Genomic DNA, 19,356 nt, shown 5'->3' on the forward strand with positions numbered 1-19,356 from the left:
CCCAAATGGCTCATTGGAGGGTTTGCTTTCACATTGGCCTTTATGCCCTATCAAACTCAATTAGCATCTCTCCGGTTACTTGAGAGGAGAGAGAGTCCGTTTGACCATAGATGTCAAAAGTCAAGTCCCGAGGTCCTGCCTTCCCCTCACCTGGAAGGTGGAAACCTTACGTGTCTCTCTGTGATCTCCTGGGTTTATTCCTGAGACTCATTTTCCCAGGCCATGATCTTTGAAAACTTAAGCTTTTACAGGGTTAACACCTGTGTCTAATCGTTTAATTTGAAGTCACTAGAAATACCATGCATCTCATTTTCATTAGGGTCGAATGGGTTTAGGTACATGGATGTAGCTTCCAGGCCGCCTAAGAAGAAAAGTATAATGAATTCAGGGTCTATTATGCACCACCATGGGAGGGGGCGCTGTGGAGCAGAGATTCAAAAGGTAAGATAATGTCTGTTCTCAGGATACCCAGGGGTTGACAGCAAGGAGTAGACGTTGGGTAGAAGGGAGAAGTGCAGGAAGAGAAAATAAATAAAATCGCTGAGACATAAACTAATGCCACTGTGAGCTGAGAATACTCAGAAACCCCTCAAGGGAGGAGCGTCTGGCTGGGGTGGGCAAAGATGTCATGAGGGGGTGCTCCTCGCCCTGGGACTGGGCGTGGTGGTAGCAGTGCTGAGACACTGATGCTGAGCAAGGCGGGGGGGAGGGGGGGGGGTTATGTACCAGTTTCTCTAGTTTGAAGAATGGGAAAAACAGGTTCCTAGGAATTAAATGACTTTGTCATGTCACAAAAGTAAGGCACAGCATAGGAATTCTAAATCAGATCTCTCTTGTTTCCAAAGTCCTGCTTTTTAACCATCTCTGAGAGTGTGTCCATTAAGGTCTGGACAGAAAAAGTCCCATTCTGAAGTGTGATTTGAAGAGAGTTCAATGAAAGGACTATTCACAAATGTAGGCACAGTGTGATACCCCAGGGCTCACATGGGTGTGGGGCATTATGGGCTCTAAACCTAAAGAGGCAAGAGCTGATACGGGAATCCAGAGAAGGAGCTATGTGGAGCCCTCCCACACCAGCCAGAGAGAGCCATGACCTTCAGTTGACGGACAAGGCCAGCCCAGGAAGGCACTATAGGGAGGAAGGGAGGCCAGGAGGAAAGCACCAGACCCCATTCCCAATGTCCTGCTGGTGCCTGCTGAATCCAGAGCCTATCCAGAGCATGAGTGGTGCCCTCCACACAGATCAGGTGAGCCTCCTGAGGCCCAGAATGGGAGGGGAGCACACCTGGAGGGGAAGACAGACGCTACCCAGCAGAGCCTGTAATATCTAATGTGTCAGCTCTTATTAGGATCTTTTCAGAAGCACATTAGGGAAAAGTCCCAATAAACTTGGCTTTGCATGAGGTTTATTTTTATTCAAAATCTCATTTTTGTTATCTCCTCTAGAAGTGGCCTCTGGAGACCGCAAAGGAGGAAGGAGGCCTTTGTCATCAGAACAAGTGAGACAGCCTGGTGGCTTGCCTCCCTCCAAGCTCCTGTCTGGCCTGTGCCACGTTCATCCCGCACAGCCTGGAAAGTTGAGCCACTTGAGTTAAAGAGAAAGGAAGCACATGACCCTGACATTGGCCTCAGAGAGGTCTGTCTCAAGCTCCCTCTAAATCTTGGTGGCCAGGGTCTTGGGGCTCTTAATTAGCTACTAGCCTTCATAGTGGCCTATAAGGCCCTGCATGATCTAGACACACCTCTCTAGCCTGGTCTCCTGCTAGAACCTCCCTTGTCCAGCCGCATCTGCGCTCCTACCAGGATGTTTGCACTGACTCCTCCCTGTGCCCTGAATGCTCTCCCCCAGGTACCTGCGCGCCCCACTCCCTGTGCACAAATGTCACATTCCCATGAGGTTACCCTGACCTTCCCCACCTTCCTCTGCACCACAATCCCCCAAGACTCATGCTCTGTTCCATTTCTTCTCTTATCAGTAGCACTGACCACCTTCTAATACGATACACAGTTTGTACTAACTTCTAAAGTTGGGTGTTTATTGTATGTTTCTAACCACCTCAGGAAGATGAGCTCCATGAGGCAGGGATTTTTTATCTTTCTGTTTTGTTCTCTCGTGTATTCCCGGGGCCTAGACTACAGCCTCACACATAGCAGGCACTCTGTAATTACCAGTGGAATGAATGGATGAGCTTCTCAAGGATCTGAAAAGGGTCTGACCACTGTCTCCCAGACCTCTGTCTTCGCCAACACATATCTGCCAAAGATCTTTCCCAGAAATACATCGATCATCTTATTCTTATTATCATCAGCACTGTCAATACTTTGCAACCAAAAGCATAGATTTCTCCATGTTTCCCACGCGCTTGGTAGAGGAAATGTACTCACGACTTTGGCTCCGCGTCAAAGCTAAATGGTGACCTTGGCTTACTTTGCTTCCTCACAGACGTTATTTCTTCACCATAAAGGGAACACTCTAGCCTTGGGAAAAATAATATTTTTGGCACCTTCAGCTTTTAAAATGGCTATTTGATATGGCTGGCATGCGTCTCTGTCAGTGGCAGCGGAGAAAGCTTAGGTGGAGAGGCTCTGGGCACGACCCACCGCGTCGCTGGAGGGGAGCCCATCGTAAGCGGGAATGAGTTTACAATAACTTATTTACCTGTCCAGATCCTTCGTATCACATTAAAGCTTCCCCCTGCTACCCAGGACTCTGGGGTGCTAAGAGGAAAAGGAAAATCAATTGATAATGATATAGTCAGTTTAGAAAAATACATTGATTCCCAGGTAATGACAGCCGTGGGTGTTCGCGGGGCAGGATGCCGTTTCCTGTCAGGAGGATGTCTTTCACGTAGACTGTGTGGGAAAGGGGAACGAGCAATAGCCCTGCCTCCCCATAATCGCCCCTTTCTTCCAGGTATTAAACCCATATCTTTTTAAAAAACATTCTCCCCAGCGAGCCCATCTTTTGCCTTTTCAAGGTCTTCTCGCCCCTTGTCTAGTAGAGTTTGCGTCCTCTTCCCTTTTCAGCCTTAGATGAAAGACTTCAGTTCCTCATTATTTCCCATCTCTGGAGCTTCTTGGTTTGGATTAGATGGAAGGCAATGCCATTGTTCTGTCCCTTATACAACGTGAATGGCTCTGCCTTGGGGATGAGGGCTGTGCATGTCAGGGCACAGTGGGAGGGGCCGCAGTGTCTGCCCCTGGGAGTTCTGGGCTGCCCACTTGGCTTCCCTTATCTTGGGCCCACCCCGTGTGAGATCATCCAGACTCAGAAACCCAAGACTGGGAACACGCTTCCACTTAGGGTAGCTACCGTCCAAGGTACTGGAGTTCCAAAGAGAACTTTTTGCAAAAGAGGATACCTTTTCCCCACTGTTTCCCCTTTTGTTTCCAGACTGTCTGGCCACCTGGTGATGCCCACGCTGCACTAAGAGTTGGTGACCATCGAGGGTTTTGCATCCTGGGGACGAATCCCGAGCTTGCCAGGGACGTACAGCGCAAGGTAGGTCTCTGCTCAGCTCACCTGAACTGAGAAGCAAGGAAGGCATCAGACGTGGGCACAGCCAGCTCTGTTCTCTGAAAGTGATTTTATGGAGGAAGTGAGGCAAAGGTAGCTGGTTCCCTCGCCCTGCTGGTGGGTGACATTTTTAGCATAGATGTAACATTAACGGGTGCTCCAAGCCTAGCTAAGCCGACGGGGCCCCGGTCCTCCTGGAATCAACCTCCTAGCATTGATATAGTTCATCTTCAATCTCCTAGGTCTTGGGGTCCCCAGGAGGTTGGGCCTGGGAGTGGCCAGTGGTAGCTAGGTGACGTGTAAGGTCCTCAAAACCGTAATTTATTTTTTATAATTTAACTTTCCTTATGATTAAAATAGCACTATTAAATATCATTAAAATACTTGTTCATGATTTTTAAAAATTTAAAGATGGTAGCTAAAATTATATGAATTATTACAATCCTGAGAAATAAGTATTTTAGTGTCTCTTTCTGAGCTCTTTTCCTATGCACATACATGCACACACACACACGTGGGATCACATTATATGTGCTGCTTGATGACATGTATTTTGATGTGTAATATGTCACAGATACCTTTTATGTCAGTAAATATATATGTATATATATAAAATCTACATGATTTATTTAACTAGTGCCCTAATGATGGCCATTTGGTTTGTTTTTAATATTTCAGTCATATATAATGCCACAACAAACATTTTTGGATATATATCTTTGCAGAGTCATTTGATTATTTTCTTGGATTAAATTGATAGAAGCCTGGCCTAAAATTTTGATCTGGGATTCTCACACCTGAATTATGAAGACCAGGCAGCCAGGAGAGCCTGGGGGAAGGCGGCCTCCCTTGTAAGGGCAGAGGTCTGCTGGAGAAGAGGCTGCAAGGCTGCCTTTACACACACCCAGCAGGCCAGGAATGAGCCACCGGAAGTGGGGAGCCTGGAGCTGCAGTTGCCAGCACTCACCCCTTTACCTTTGCCCGAGGGTCAGGGGGCTGGGCCTGGAATGAAAGTTGGAGGGTGGGGGTCTGGGCACTGGGACTCAGACTGTTGAGCCTGAGCTGGGCCAAGCCAGCATGGCTTGGTGGCACTTGAACCGTTAGAAATCCATGGGCCAAAGCCACCTCTGAATAACACAGAGGGCCTGGGGCTGGGCAAGCACAGGGCGCAGTGGCCCTGGGACGGCCGCGTTCTCAGCACCTCACAGTCTGGAGCCCTCTGACCAGGAGCCTTGTGACCTCCACCCTGGGCCAGATGGTGGCCTTTTCTCCAGCTTCCTTCTGCATCAGGGGCCAGAGCAGCAGACCAACAAGGCTCCTGCCAGGCCCAGACTCTGCTGGCCGGAGAGCTTTCTTGGACTCAGAGGCAGTGGGGCCGGGGCGGACCCTGCACTCCCAGAGTCCTTGCACCGAGACAGAAACATGCAGCTGTGGGATCCTGGGTCTAGGTAGCTATGGTTTGTCAGCAGGAGGCAGGAGGAAGCTTCCAGCTGGGCCTGGATCAGCTGCTGAAATGGAAGAAACCTCCCCTGTACCGTCTAGCCTGCTGCTGCCCAGCAGCCCAGTGGGGGCAGCCAGCGAGGGCAGGTGGGCTTCTGGCCTTGAGAGCCGTGGGCTGTTGGCAGATGCCTAACGGCACTACTGACCGGCTGGACAGCTGTCCTGGTTGCTTCTGTGACTGTCGGGTTGGAGGAGAGTTGGAAAACTGGGCAGCCGTGGTGTTCCCAGCTCCTAGAGGGGACAGAGGCGGAGCTGGTGTCTAGGAAAATGTTCAGGAGATGGTTTTCACAGAAGTTGGCTTTCCCAGGATATGCCTTTGAATTGCAGGCACTGAGTGTGGCAGGGAAGAAGGGGACAGAGAGAACAGGAGCGATGGGTTTGACCGTTCTCATTTGGGGCCTTCTCTCCTTCGTCGCTGACGCAGGTGGCACATGGCTCTTGTTCACCCCAGCCTTCGAGAGGCATGTATTTTAGGATGGGGAGGGACAGGGCATGCCTGATAGGATACACCTTATATGGCTTCAAATCTCTGCAGCCACCAAACTGGTGTCCCCACTTGAACTCCTGTGGGTCTTTCCTACCACCTGGCCAGTACCCGGAGGCTGGAATCCCATCTGAGTCACCTGTGCGTTCTCCCCTGTGCCGCTCCCGCCTAGCATGTGCCAGGGCTTTCAGTGAGTACATCACCGCACACCCAGCCACCACCATTCCTGGGAGTACCACGGCACAGGGCCTGGTGCTGGGTTGCGCTTTTTCCTCTCGTGCAGGACTCCCATTGATTTCCAAGAAGATAGGTAGGTTCCATGAGCCACGTGATCCCAGGTACCCAGGGGAAGGAGCTATCACTTTCCTGCAGAAACTGGGCCAGATCACAGGGCTCTGTGTTTCTTTGCTCCAAGATGCAAACAGAGAGGGCTGCTCTCCACGTGGCAGTGGTTTGATGAAAATCACCACTGTGCCCGAGGGTGTGGTGCCAGAGCCAACTAACAGGAGTGACAGCTTACACCCGCATGTCCTGTGGGACCCTGGCTACAGTAGGGCTGAGAGAGGGTGGCGGTACCGCTGAGGATCTGGTTTGTGCAGAACCAGAGTCTGAGCCAAGAATGGCATTAACCTCAGCTTTGGAGGTCATGGAGGGCACACGCCGAGCCCCACGCATGCCGATGCCAAGGAGCACCCCGTTGTCCTCCCCAGACTCCATCCTGGTGACTGTCTCAGCACTGCCCCCCCTCCACCAGGCCCTTGGTCCCCCAGCAAGGTCTGCATCCTGGGAGCACATTGCAAGTGTCTCCAGAGCTAATGAGACCTGGGATTGTTCCGCGAGAGAAGACCACGTGCTATGCCTGGGACTTGCTGTCTGAGGTGCCCTCAGTGACCACACCCCTTGTCCTTTCCTTCCTCACTCCCTCGCTTCTGACAGTGTTGCTTCATTGCTCCTGGTCTCTCCTCCCTCCTTCTCTTTTGCATCCACCCCTTTGGCCTCCGTGGCTTCACCCCAAGGACGGACCTGTGGGCAGACATTTTCATGCAGCTACTGCCAGCACATACACGCTGTCATACGCTTGTCCTTTGTTCTTGTCGCCTCTCCCAGATCTGCCCTGGGAATCTCAGCAGCCCGTACCTCCATGGCTCACCTGGGCCCTGAGACCCCTGGGGGACCGTGACACCATGGCAGCCAGCTCAGGCACAGCGCCTTCAGCGGAGCCTTAGCCAAGCCCCCAGCCCTACCCAGGTATCATTTGTGTGTCGCTCGCTGATCCACCCTCTGCCCAGTCCCTGCAGCTGCTCCCCGCTTTCCCACTGTCCTCAGACCTCCAACCTGCCCCGTCCACCTCAGGATCAGCAAATGGACAACCTGGTCGGCTTCATGGCAATGCTGAGCCCCTCTCCCCCTCGGCCCAGGTGGGCTGCGTCACTCCATCCTTCTGGCCACGCCAGCCTCGCTTCTGCCTTCCACCTGTAGATGTAGGTGGTTTTGCCACAAGGCTTCCTCCACTGTCTCTCAGCGCTCCCTTCTCAGCTGTCCCCGGGGCTTGGCTCTCAGATGGCACCACCATCCTGAGGTCCCAACCACTTCTTCAGCTGAGCCCTGAGGATCAGTTCCCACCCTAGCCAAAACAAGGCCACCCCATTGCTCCCTCCCGCCTTCACCCCCACCCTCCCTTCGCTGTGAATCTCTATCTCCTTTTCTGTAGAGTCCTCATCTTTCTTCCTGGGCCATGAGCCTGAGGACAGGGGCCATTCTTTTATCCCCACGTCAGGAAATCAGACGATATTCAATTCAGGGATCACAGGACAGAGTGACATCTCAGGCAGTTCAGCGGATGGGACCTTTGACTGGGAGGCAGGCCACTGGGCTCTCATCCTAAATCCACGCTAACTCTGGGCAAGCCTCACACATCCCTTTGGGCCTCAGTCTCCTCCACTTGTGATTTAGAAGTCTGAGCTCCCTCCCAGGAGAAGATTGGCCGTTTCAGAGGGAAGACGCTGCTCCTTGTGCCAGCAGTGCTCAACCTTCTAGACTCAGCTGAGGAGCTCTAAAAATACAGGGGCCAGGGTCCTTCCCCCAGGCCTTCTGGTTTAGTTGCTCTTGTGAGGGTGGGCATCAATGCATTTCAAAACCTCCTCCACCCCTCTCAGCTCAGAGGTGTCAGCACATTCCTGGGTTCTAAGCCACGAGGCATTGGAATGGAAGTGAAGGAGATTTTGTGATACAAAATTCTGGGTAACGTGTAGCTACTTACTCTTTCAAGATAGTTTAAAATCTCCCCTCTGGATCAAGCCATCCCAAAGCTGGGTACCTGGGCTCCATCACACTGCCAACCCTGCTCATCTCCTGCCCCTCCTCAGAATGCTTGAACATGGACCCCTAGAGCTGCTGGACGGTCTTGCTTTCCTGGAGATCATGTTGATGTGCCTGCGTTCAGGATTCTGTGCCCGTTCATGTTTGTCACAGCTGGGACCCCTTCGCTGGGACCCTTGGGAGAAGTACCTCTGATTTAAACCCAGATGCATTCTTCTCGGGAGCCATTGTCATAGTGTCGTGTCGAATCATGTTGTGACGGATCAGATTCTTGCTTGCCTCTTCCGCGTCTAAGCAGCGGCTCTCAACCTCAGCTGCGTATTAAAACCACCTAGGGATATTTAAAAAATCCTGATATCCGGGCTTCACAGCAGATCAGTCTCGAGACAGGACCCAGACACTTGTATTTTTCTCTAGCTCCCCAGGCAATTCCAACGGGAGGCCAAGGTCAAAGGCACTGCCACGCCTGGAGCCCAGCCTGTGACCCACCTGTGGCTGACAGATGGGGCTTTCTACAGAGGGTTTCATGGAGGCCGCCGCCCCTGCGCCAGTTCCGGCTCCTCTCCCCTGCTTTTCATTTGCAGTGTCTTACGTGAATCCTTTTAAGTCACAAGCTTTCCTTTCTGGAAATCAGTGAGGTGAAAACACACAGAAGAGGATCTTCCTGCTTTTTCCTGGCTGGAGAAGCCCAGGGGTGGAATCTTTCTTCGTTTCTCCAAGGCCCAGGAAAGAGGCTTGGTCACGTCACAGCACGTGTGTGCTGACATGGGACTGGGGTAAAGAGGGGCCTGGTGGGGATGGTGTCACTCTGCCCAGGACAGTGGCGATGCCACCCTTGTCTGCCTTCCTCAGACCCCCACCAAACCGCATGCTGAGGTCATTGCGCAAAGGCAGGCAATGCCCAGGGGTGGACTCTGTCCCCATTTCTAGAAGTAAAGGGGTTCGGGGCAGTTCCCCTTCACTACTGGGGCTGGGATGGGGCTCACACAGACTCTCGCTGTAGCTGCAAAACCTCATTTGGCACCTGGGCTGGAAATAGCTCATCCACAAACCTCAGAGTTTATTTTTGTGGCCAAATTTGATTTTCCAAGTGACCTGTCTCTTCCTTTTCATGGCACCTACCCCAGAAGCCAGGGCTGCGGGAACAGTGGTGAGTCCGTGTCTGCAGGAGGGCACCCAGCCCGTGGGGCCTTGGGGTGACACCCAGCCTGCACCCTGCAGGCCTTACTGTGCACTATCAGTGCTCGGAGGGAAGGAGACCACTTTCTGATTGGCACAAAAATGCCGAAGAGGCTAGTAGTGGCCCTGCCAGAGTCCTGCTCAGGGAAAGCAGCACACACACATCTGTCCGGTGACCGTGTGAAGAAGTGCTTAAGTTTGTGGGTATCTGTCCCTTTTTAATGCTCTCATATAGTCACAGGTCACTCAAAAGAACTTTTAAGCTTAAATTCTCTCTCTCTCTCTCTCTCGTAAAATGACAGATAGTGCCAGGAATAATTGGGCTGTATGTGGGAGGAATACCTACCACCATTCATTCCTTCATTTCTTCAGCCACAATGCATATTGTTCTAGTTTCAGGGTCCAGCAAGGTCAGGCAAAAAGCCCTGTCCCCAAGGAGCCAGCAGACCAGTGGGGAGACCAGCAAGTAAATGCATTCTTATTAGATGTAATAAATACAACAATAAGATTCATGCAAGGTGCTATGGGGAATGACTCCTTTGCTCAACAAATATTTCTTAAGCAGCTGTTCTATGCCCGGCATCATTCTAGGCACTGGAGACCAAGCAGTGACCCCATGAGACAAAAATCGCTGACCCAGAGCTCACGTTTGAGGGGATGAGAATCCTCAGCCTCTTAGTTTGCTCAAAGGCACAGGCTTCCGTAAAGAGAGGACCTGAAGCTGGAAATTAAAGTCTAGGTGTAGACCTGTTTGTGCAAGGAACGTTCTGGGCAATGGGAACAGCTTGTGCAAAGCCCTGGACATGTAAAAAGACAGTAGCTCAGAGCCTCTGGCAGCCTCATGATCTAGGCAGTCACTGCCCCACCCCTGATTTGTTAGAATGTCCAAGGCCAAGGTCACAGGATGTGTTTTACCTCCTCCAGTGCCCTAGTGCTTTTAGCTTGCTAAGTGTCTTCACGTAATTCTCTGTACTTGGTTTATAGGGGAGCCCAGAAGGATTATTAGAGTCCTGAGCAAGTGCCAAACATGGGCCTGTCTTCCACAAACATTACTGTACACCTACTATGTGTCAAACGCAGCACCAAGTGACCATCCTCTGGCCCTCAATGTCATCCCAGCCCCACCCAGGAAGAAAAGTGAAAGAGTCACAACTGGGTGGTCCTCCTTCCCACCTGCCATGACTCAAAAGGCCTAAAGACCACGGGTCAGCCAGGCCTGGGCTGCCACCGACCTGTACCAGGTAGAACAGGGAACAGAATTATCCAGGCAGGCTGAGTCTTTGCACTGAGTCCTCGCATCCAGGCCACTTGGAGGCGTGTTAATTACCGCCGCCAGTACATAGTTTACTCTCCCTTGTGAGTGAGTGGGATGCTGGAAGAATGGGAGAGACCCGGAGCCTGGTTCCCAGAGCTGGAGCTGGCCTGTGGGAGACACTCGCAGCTTAGCAACCCTCCTGGGCTCTCCTTTTGAATTGTAGCAACTCGTTTAGATAAAAGCATCTGGTTCTGTAAGGTAGCAACAACAAAAAAAAGTCATTAAAAGCATATTTCTGCTTTTACAAAGTAACCTAGTAACAGCACAGAGTAACAATTAACCTGGCCCCCCTTCTCCAGGTGCACAGCCGGGTGCTGAAAATGCAAAATGAAAGTTGGGACACAGAGAGGGTCTATCCAGGGTCCCCTCTCAGATCAGTGCTCAGATGTGCATGGGGCCATCCCTGCCGATCAGCCAGCGGGCCTCACCCTCCCGTTGCACGGAGAGGAGGCATCCTTCCTCTCCATCCCAGAATAAACAGTGTGATTATTTATTTAGCACCAGTTCAAGGCTTTCTAAAATGCACTCCAAGTGCTTTGCTGTCTTGCACAGGCGCGCACCGAGCTGCACCACCGACTTTGTGTGTAAGATGAAGTAAACCCGACCCGGCACCAGCTAGCCGAGTTCGCCTCCTGTGACCCCAACCCCCAGTGTGCACACACTTGTGCACACATGCGCACACACTCACAGCTTCTGTGCCCATCCAGATAGATCCCTGTGCCTCTGACTGATGCTGCACGTGCGCTCGCACCTCTGGGCTCCTGTTCTGCAAAGCCTGAATCTCCCAGAACAGCGTCTCCCATCCCCACCCGTGTCTGGTCAAAGTGTTCCCAGGCCACCCACCCATGGGAATGTTCTCTTCTCGGAGCTCCTGGCACCATGGCTCTGCCCAGCACCCATTTGGTTCTTCTTGGGCACGTGCAGTCCTTTCACTGTCCATGGTCGACCACTGGGCGCTCTGTGGGGGCAGGAGACTTTTCTGCAAAGCTGAGCACACACGCAGCACTGAGCGGGAACTGGTAACGGGAAAAGTCAGCTTGCATGGCCTCTAGCTGTGCTTCTGCTCCCTCCTATCACAAAACCCTTCTACCTGGCACCTGGCCATTCTCTAGCCTGCCTTGGGAGACAGCTGGGAGTCTCCTGAGTTCCAGGGCTGTGTCTCAGGCACGGGTCCCTCCCCAAAGCTTGGCACAGAGAAGGTTCTTAAATGCTTATGGGATGAGCGTTGGCAGGTATACTTTACTCTGAAGCGTCTCATTTAACCTGTCTCGCCTGTTTGCTCAAGGGCCAGCCACACCTGTCAGGCCAGCTTACAGCCGCCCACTGTAGGGCAGTGAGAACAGTGCCCTGGCTGTCCTTCCAAGGCCACTGTCCCGTGGGGACACCACACACCCAAGCCAGGGCTCCCCTTTCCACTGTTCTAGGCACAGTTCACGGTCCAGGAGAAAGATAGGCCATCCTGGGCCTTGCTGGACAACCCAGGGTCTCAATATGCTCAAGTTCACATTCAAGCCACTCTTAGAAATGGGTATCCCATAGCCAAAGGGGTCTCACGGCACTCATTATTCATTCATTTGGGGAACAGTTAGTAGTAAAAGCAGCAAAGTAGAGCGGTCAAGACCACAGGTGGTGAAACCAGACTACCTGGTTCCTAATCCCATCTGGGCCGCTTACCAACTGTGCAACTTCCAGATCATTACTGAACTTCCCTGTGCCTCAGTCTCTGCATCTGCAAAAGAGGGATTATACGAACACCTACCTCCCATGGTGACTGTCAGGATAAAATGGGTTAACCGTATCCAGCACCTAGCACAGTGCCTGGAGCAGCTGTCTGCAGAAGGATTTGCTATAATCATTGTTAGGAGCTAGGACCCCAGCCAAGTCATGGGCTTAAATCTATACTCTTCAGGGCCATGGGCACCTTCAAGGAAGGTGTTGGGGTGGCCACCCCCCACCCCTCGCCATGTCAGTCCGTCATCCTGCAGCCTTTGCTTGCTGAGTCCATTCAGTCAGCAGGGGACTTCTATTTTCAACCCCCTAAGCCTAGGCAGTGGACAATGACCATCAGACGCACTGGCCGGCTTTGGGACCTGCTGGAAGCATGCCCTCGTCCCCCTTTTGATCTCGGGGTTTTTGTTTTAATCTCTATCATGATTCATGACAGATGCCCAAGGGCCACTCAAGCTCTGTCCCTAGGCATGACTGGCTCTCTGGCTGTGGCCACACGGGGGCTTCTGGGACTTTGCCACAATTAGCCCTGTGGCTTCAGAAGGCATGTCAGCATGTCCTTGGGGCATCTGTCATGAGCAATTATGAAATCATTATCTGGTAAATAATTCATAACCTGAGAGATGGGATAAGCCGCCAATAAACAATAATCCATTTAGAACGAGGGTCGGCCAGGCACGGGCAGCAGCTCAGGCAGCTCCTCCTCGCCTGTGGTCTCAGCCCACACTTAAGAGCTGGCTGGGGCGTGGCCTCGCTAAAGCCCTCCCTCCCACCCCTGACCAGAGGCATCACCCCTCCCCTGGGATCAGACAGGATTTAGTCTCTGGAACGAGAATGATGAGTGTTGAGCGCTGACCGAGCCTATGGATGCGGGGACTGTTATTGTCCCCCTTTGCAGAGAAGTATGCTGAGGTGCAGAGAGGTCAAGGTCTGACCCAAGGTCAGCAAGCCTTGGGTCTGGGATTCAGTTCCATGTGCCCCAAGAGCTGTCACTCTAAACCAGTATGTCCCACTTCCTCCCACTATGACCTTTGACCTCCCAGTCACTTGTCTGGCCACTGTCTCCTGGGACCTGTGCCCTCCAACCCACAGTGGGAGCCCTGGAGACCTAGGCTCACCCTCTAGCCTCCCTCACCAAGGGAAGGGCCCAGGTGGTGCTCCACAGAGGCTGAGGACCCCAGCTTCACATGGCTGCCAGCCAGTTGGTGTGGGGTCAGGCTTGTGAGTGTGGAGGCCAAACCAAGGGCAGAGGGGAGGGGGAAGGAGAGGGTGTCTTCAGGACCCTGGATCTGAACATCCCTTTTTCTCACAGGCCTAGTGCCCTTCTCCTGGGGACACCGGGCAGCATTCTGGTCATGCTCCATGAGGAGCTCCAATGTGGGGAAGGAGCTGGGCCCCAATGGCATGAACTTGGGAGGTATGGGTTGGCCTTCAGGATTGGGTTAGCTCTGCCAAGGGACTCCTCTCTTCTCCATACTGCCTCCCCACCCCCAACAAGGCCAGGAGCACGCCCTATGCCTGTAGGACCATTTCAAAGATCTGTCCAGAGGTCCCCAGTCAGGGATGGTCCCTGCAGGGTATCTGTTACTGCTGGGAAACTCCATTCTTGGTTTCTCCAAAGTAGGGTTCTATCATCAGCACCCACACAACCAGCCTCGTCAAGGCCTGGAGTCTTGAAGGGCTTTGGTTACCCTTCTCAGGCAACCGGAGCCATCCTAGTTGGGAGCCTCAAGGAACACATGGAGCTGCCGGATGCTGGGCCCTATAATTGTTCCATGTCTGGGATGCTGGACAAACCTCCGCGGCCAGGCCGCATGGTAGAGGAAGCCACAGTGGTTTCCAGGCATGCTCATTTCTTAATAACTGTGGTTACTAGCTTGAGGAGGTCCTTCTGACCTCTCCTGCTGTGGTCTCCGGGTGGTCAGGACTGGCAGACAGAGACCAAGGGTAGGGTTCACCATGCTGCATCCTAGAACAGGTTGAAACAGTGGAACCTCCAGCATGGCTCCTGTCCTGCTGGCCAGTCAGGCTCCCGCACTGACATACATGCATCCCCCAACTTCTTCCTGAATGCCTTTGCTTCCAGAAATGGGGAAAGATTCCATGCCTGGGCATCACCTGCCTTTGCGCGATGACCTCAGCATGTGGTTCAGTGTGGGGCTGAGGAAGGCAGGAAAGAACGGCATCACCACTGTCCTGGACAGTGACACCACCCCATCAGGCCCCTCTTTACCCCAATCCCGTGTCAGCACACAGGTGCTATGACGTGACTGAGCCTCTTTCCTGGGCCTTGGAGAGATCTTGGCAGAACTGGCTGCTATCCCGCATCGCATGCGAGGCCTCACAGGGCAGGAGCTGCGCCCTGGGCACAGCCAGGGAAAAGCAGGAAGACATCTTCTTCTGTTTGTTTTCACTTCACCGATTTCCAGAAAGGATTCACATAAGACACCACAAACGGAAAGCAGGAGAGAGGAGCAGGAACTGGCACAGGGGCGGCGGCCTCCGTGAAACTATCTGTAGAAAGTCCCATCTGTCAGGTACAGGTGGGTCGCTGACTGGCCTCCAGGTGTGGCAGTGCCTCTGACCTGACCTTGGCCTCCCGTTGGAATTGCCTGTGGCTTCTGGTGACTAATGCGGGAAGCTCTACTTCTTGCTTACCCTCAGAAGTTGCGGGGACGGTGACAGGCACAACCCCTCGTGTTCAGGGCTTTGTTTCATGGGGCTCTGCCAGCTCTAGCCTGAGGCCCCGTGGTGCCCCTAAGGATGTGAGAAAGCCATTGGGACGTGACTCTCCATGCCGGCCAGGTTTTGGGTGGATTGAGAGCAAACAAAACTGCCTTTTAGGGAGGGGGAGCTTCAGGATGGAGAAGTTGGCCTCTGTCGTGAGGCAGAGAGCATGGCCTCTCCGTGGGCTGTAACAGGCAGAAAGTGCACCCTCCAACAGCCCCCCAGTGATTTGCTCAGTGAGGGGTGCCACAGGGCCACTAAGTGATATACGACAGGGAGGCAAGGACCTGCCAGGCCTGCTGTCTCCCTTCCGGCCTGCAGTCAGCCCTGGGGACGGATCAATCCTGACACTAAAGCCGCTCCCAGGGATCTCCAGGGAAGGAAATTCCATCAGCTCCGAGTGCCCGTCCCCATGGCTCCTGCAGGCTTGTCTTCTCTCTGACCTAGATCTCCCTTGCTGCAATTTAAGCCCATTTTCCCTTGTTTTGTTTCTGAGTGGAAGTGGAAAGCAGCAAGTCCCCAGCTGCCTCCAACAGCAAGGTGAGTCAGAAGTCCTTCCTACCTCCTGCCTTCCCAGACACCTGCCCTGGAGCTCTCCACCTGCTAAAGCCTCCAGAGAACGGCTTTTATATTAACACAGGCAACAAGCTCCAAGCAGGGAGGCCCTGGTGGTGGCAGAGCCCCTCTAGTGGGTGCGACCCGGAGGTGGCCCCTGAGGGGAATGGGGAGAGGGACGTGTAAATGGATCAGCACCACACAGGGATGTGTCAGGAGGGACCATGGCCGGGATGTCGGGGAGCTTCCAGTGGGAGGTGACACCCACACTAATTCCCGAAGGACAGAGAAGGCATCAGGCACATCTGCCGGGAGAGGAAAGGGAGGGCCCTTCAGACAGATACCAGCAGGATTCTCATTCACTCCAGGTCCCAGGTTTGGGTTTGAAAAAATAGTTCTCTTCCTCCTACTCCCGTTTATCCCAGAGCTGGAGGGGGTTTCCCCAGCCTGCCTCTCGCACATTCGTTCCCACGTACATTCTGGGGGGGGTGGGAGAGGGGCGGGGGGGAAGCTGTCGGCCTCTTGATCTCCTGGATCCATAGGTTTGTCCTGTTTTTGTGCCTTTTCACTTCTGGAAACAAATAACGCTCACATGTTCCTGCTGAACATTAGCTGTTTCATAGGCCATCAAAGCCAGTTCCTGGAAGAGTCGGGTTCATGGGGGGAAGTTTTTTTTCTTTAATTTGATTGGAAAACAGAAGACCACAGATAAGTTCTGGGTTTAAAAAGCAATGACCCACACGCGCCCGGCAGCGCTCAGGCAGGGCGCAGTGAAGGCGAGGGGAGAACCTTTATTTTTCCGAGACCAGTGGAATCAAAACCTTCCTCCTCTGTAGGAAAAATGGCAAGAAATGGAATCCCTTTTTCCTAAGCAGTTATCTAACTGAAATCCTGAGATGTGAGCGACGTCATTTGGCTGTTTGTTTCCACCGTCTGGCCTATAGCCTGCTCCAAACTACTTGGCTTCAACACAAAGGAAAAAATAAAAAGCATTGATTGGATTTAAATAATGGAATTGCCATTAATATCTTCCATAAAAGTTGATTGATTCTGACTTGGATTTATGGGAAGTTGGGGCTTGTAAAAGTAAACAGAGTGGCAGTCATTCAATATTAATGCTCGTTTAGGTACCTACCCCCCTCAGGGCTAGTTAAATGGATGGGCCCCTGACTTAACCACCCCCCATGCCATCAGCAGGGTCATGGGGCCTCGGGAGGGCGGGGAGGGTGGTCCTGGGCCCAGGCTGATTGCAGGTGGCCAGTCTAGAAAGCTGGGCTGCATCCTAGCCCCCTTCCTTCACATGACTAGATCCTAATATGAAAATGACTACCCTTTTTATCAAAAGGCTGGAGGTGTGCTCTTGCCCCTGGGGAAATGAGCCTCTTTCCCCTGTGCCTGGGGAAGCTCACTGCCCCTAGCAGGACCCAGGACTTCCTGATGGCCCAGAAATTCTCTCCCACTCCCTGCACCCCTTCAGAGCTTCGCCCTCCTCCCGGCGTGCACAGCGGGTGGGTGCAGGAACCATTTCAGCCTCTAGCTCTGCTGTTTGTTCTCCCAGCCCCGGGCTCAGGACAGACCTTTAGTGCAGGGACATGTGGGCTGGGGTTTCAGCAGGAGTTTCTCCAGGGACTCCTCATACCTGCCTGCTTGTGAAAAGGGGGAGGTGAGGCCTGGGTCCTGCAAGGAATGGTGGCAGGGCCCTAAGTGGCCTCCAGCTCTTCTTACGAAGGGCAAGTGGGAGGTGTCAGTCACGTCACTGTCACCATCCAGATAGCTCCCAGGTAGCTGCCTCTCCCATCCCTGTCCTAGTGGTCTGAAAGCCTTATCACAGTCTTCCAGCCTTCCGGGTGCTATTGATCTCCTGTCCCTCAGCGGTGAACTGGCAGCTCACAGATCTACCCCCAGAGTCTGTCCAGAATGTCCCCCAGCCCCTCCCCAGGATGCTCCTTAGGTGCCACATGACCTCACAGAACCGGTCCTCTTTTCTCCAGCCCGCTCCTCTTCCTGAACTCTCCACCTCTGGGAATGGCCACACCTTCTCCCCAGTCGCGGAGAAGGGCCTCAGCCCTGCCCCTGGTCGCTCTCTAGGGTTCAGACCACACTGCCGGTCTCTCCGTTGTCTCTGCGATAAAGCCAAGAATCTGCCCTTTGAAAGCCATGCCTTCCTCATTCCAAAAGCGCCGTGCGTGCCCACATGCTGGTACCTTATACTGTGTGCCTTTCTGCGCAGCTCTCCCAACCTGGAGCCATTCCCCTTGTCCTCTCCGGCCCCACCGCCTGGCCTTCTCCCAGGACAGAATCAGCCATTCCCTCCTTTGTGCTCCATGACTTGCTGTTCATACCTTTCATGCACGGAAGGAAATGAACCTTCAAGGGCCTTCTGTATCAGACATGCTTGGGGCTGGCCACCTTGCCCATACCACGTTCTGGAAACACGTGCGCACACCCGCAAGCCCGTGGCTGATAGCAGGTCATGTGACCCCACCTCCGGCCCCGGCTTACCGATGAGGAGTAGATTCCTGACTTCAGGGGTGCCCTTTCATTGGCTGATTGGTCCTGACTCTAAGACATTAGCTAGACCAACAGGGTTTCCCTCTTCTGGAATGGGAACTAAGGAAACCAGAGCATGTTCCATTTTGGGCCAAAGAATAATACATATGCAAGATAAGGGCAATTATTCTGGGCCTGTGCATAATGAGACTGAGTGTCAAAGGCAGCTGATTGGGAAAAAAAGGAAAAGGGAGAAGGAGAACCTTGAGCAAGAGACAGAGCTCATTGTGGCTGGTCCCTGAAGCTCTCCCCGTTTCTGCCCGTCTGTGGTGCCCCCTACAGCCTTACTCTGGGCTCCTAATACTCCTCCCTTTAGCATGAGCTGGTGTGGGAGGGCTCTCTGTAGGGAAACCAAAGAACCCTACTCAGAATAACTACTTTTGAGCACTTTGTGTGCAGTAATCCAGCCAAGGAAGAATTATTGACTTGGTTCAGCAGACCCTCAGCAGCTGTAAAAGTTGCTGTTTTTACACATGGGTCAGTTGAGGCTCAAAAATCGTAGGTAACCTGCTCACGGTCACAGGGCAAGGAAGCGGTAGAGCCAGGTTGCAGGCCAGTCTTTCTCGCCTGCAGCTGAGGTTCCTTCCTCGCCACCTCCTCGTTGCATCCTGCCCCATTGGCTGTGTTCCTTGTCCCTTGTCTCCCGCTCAGGGCTCTCAGCTCCTCGAAGACACGGGCTGTATCTCATTCACCATCGTCCCCCCACTGCCAACCGCAGGCTCTGGCATACCTGTAGGCACCAAGCGTCTGATGGGTACAATTCAGTGTTCATGCAGCCCTTAGAAAAGGCGTTGGACTCCGAGCCCCAAAGCCAGAACGCGAGTCCTGCCTCTGTCCGCTGTGAGGGTGTCGCCTTGGGTCAGTCACTTCACTCTCTCCCTCACCTGCGACAAAAGTACATTGTACTGAGCAGTTGGATGAGATGATTTCTGAGGTCTTTTTCTGCTCTGACAGAACACGGCTCTGTCGTCCGTGTTCTGCCTACCTCCCAGGAATGATGTCGAGTAGGAAACACGCCACATGCTCGGCCAGCCGGGTGATGGCCTCGCCCTGTTCCTGCAGATAATGCTGCTGCCCTTTCCCACCGGCCCTGTTGACTCAGCATCGTTCATTCCCGAGGCCCCCTAGCCACAATCTTTTCTTTCTTTGCTTGCTGCTGAAGAGAGATTTGTGCCATGGCCAGGCCAGCCGCGATTGGCATGCACCCCTGATAGCAGCTTTAATGAGGATGAGATGCTTACACATATTTTCATTCTTAAAAAAAAAAAAAATCAGCTATTAATTTGTCAGAATTATTCATATTTTACTGATATTTTCCATGTATCTAATCAGGGAGCTCATGAATAGAAATGAAACTATTTAAATACGGAGATGGTGTACATTGTAAGATCTTGTTTTCGCAAGCTGTTTCATAATGCAGTGAATACATTTATTTCTTCTAAAAACAGGTTTTGCAACCATCAAAAAAACCTTTTCTTTTTT

The 19,356-nt window shown here is 52.8% G+C and overlaps 1 protein-coding gene across 1 annotated transcript in view; it reads left to right on the forward strand.

Annotated features, from left to right (window-relative positions):
* Positions 1-19,356, forward strand: part of KLHL29 (kelch like family member 29) — a 284,945-nt gene that overhangs the window by 71,835 nt on the left and 193,754 nt on the right. Inside the window, exon 2 of the mRNA XM_090280950.1 lies at positions 3,395-3,502. The gene's annotated coding sequence lies outside the window, so the exon portion shown is untranslated. The remainder of the gene's footprint in view (positions 1-3,394; positions 3,503-19,356) is intronic.

This window comes from Furipterus horrens, unplaced genomic scaffold (assembly GCF_987537825.1).
Source record: "Furipterus horrens unplaced genomic scaffold, mFurHor1.1.pri manual_scaffold_6, whole genome shotgun sequence".
In the NCBI taxonomy this organism is placed as follows: Eukaryota; Metazoa; Chordata; class Mammalia; order Chiroptera; family Furipteridae; genus Furipterus; species Furipterus horrens.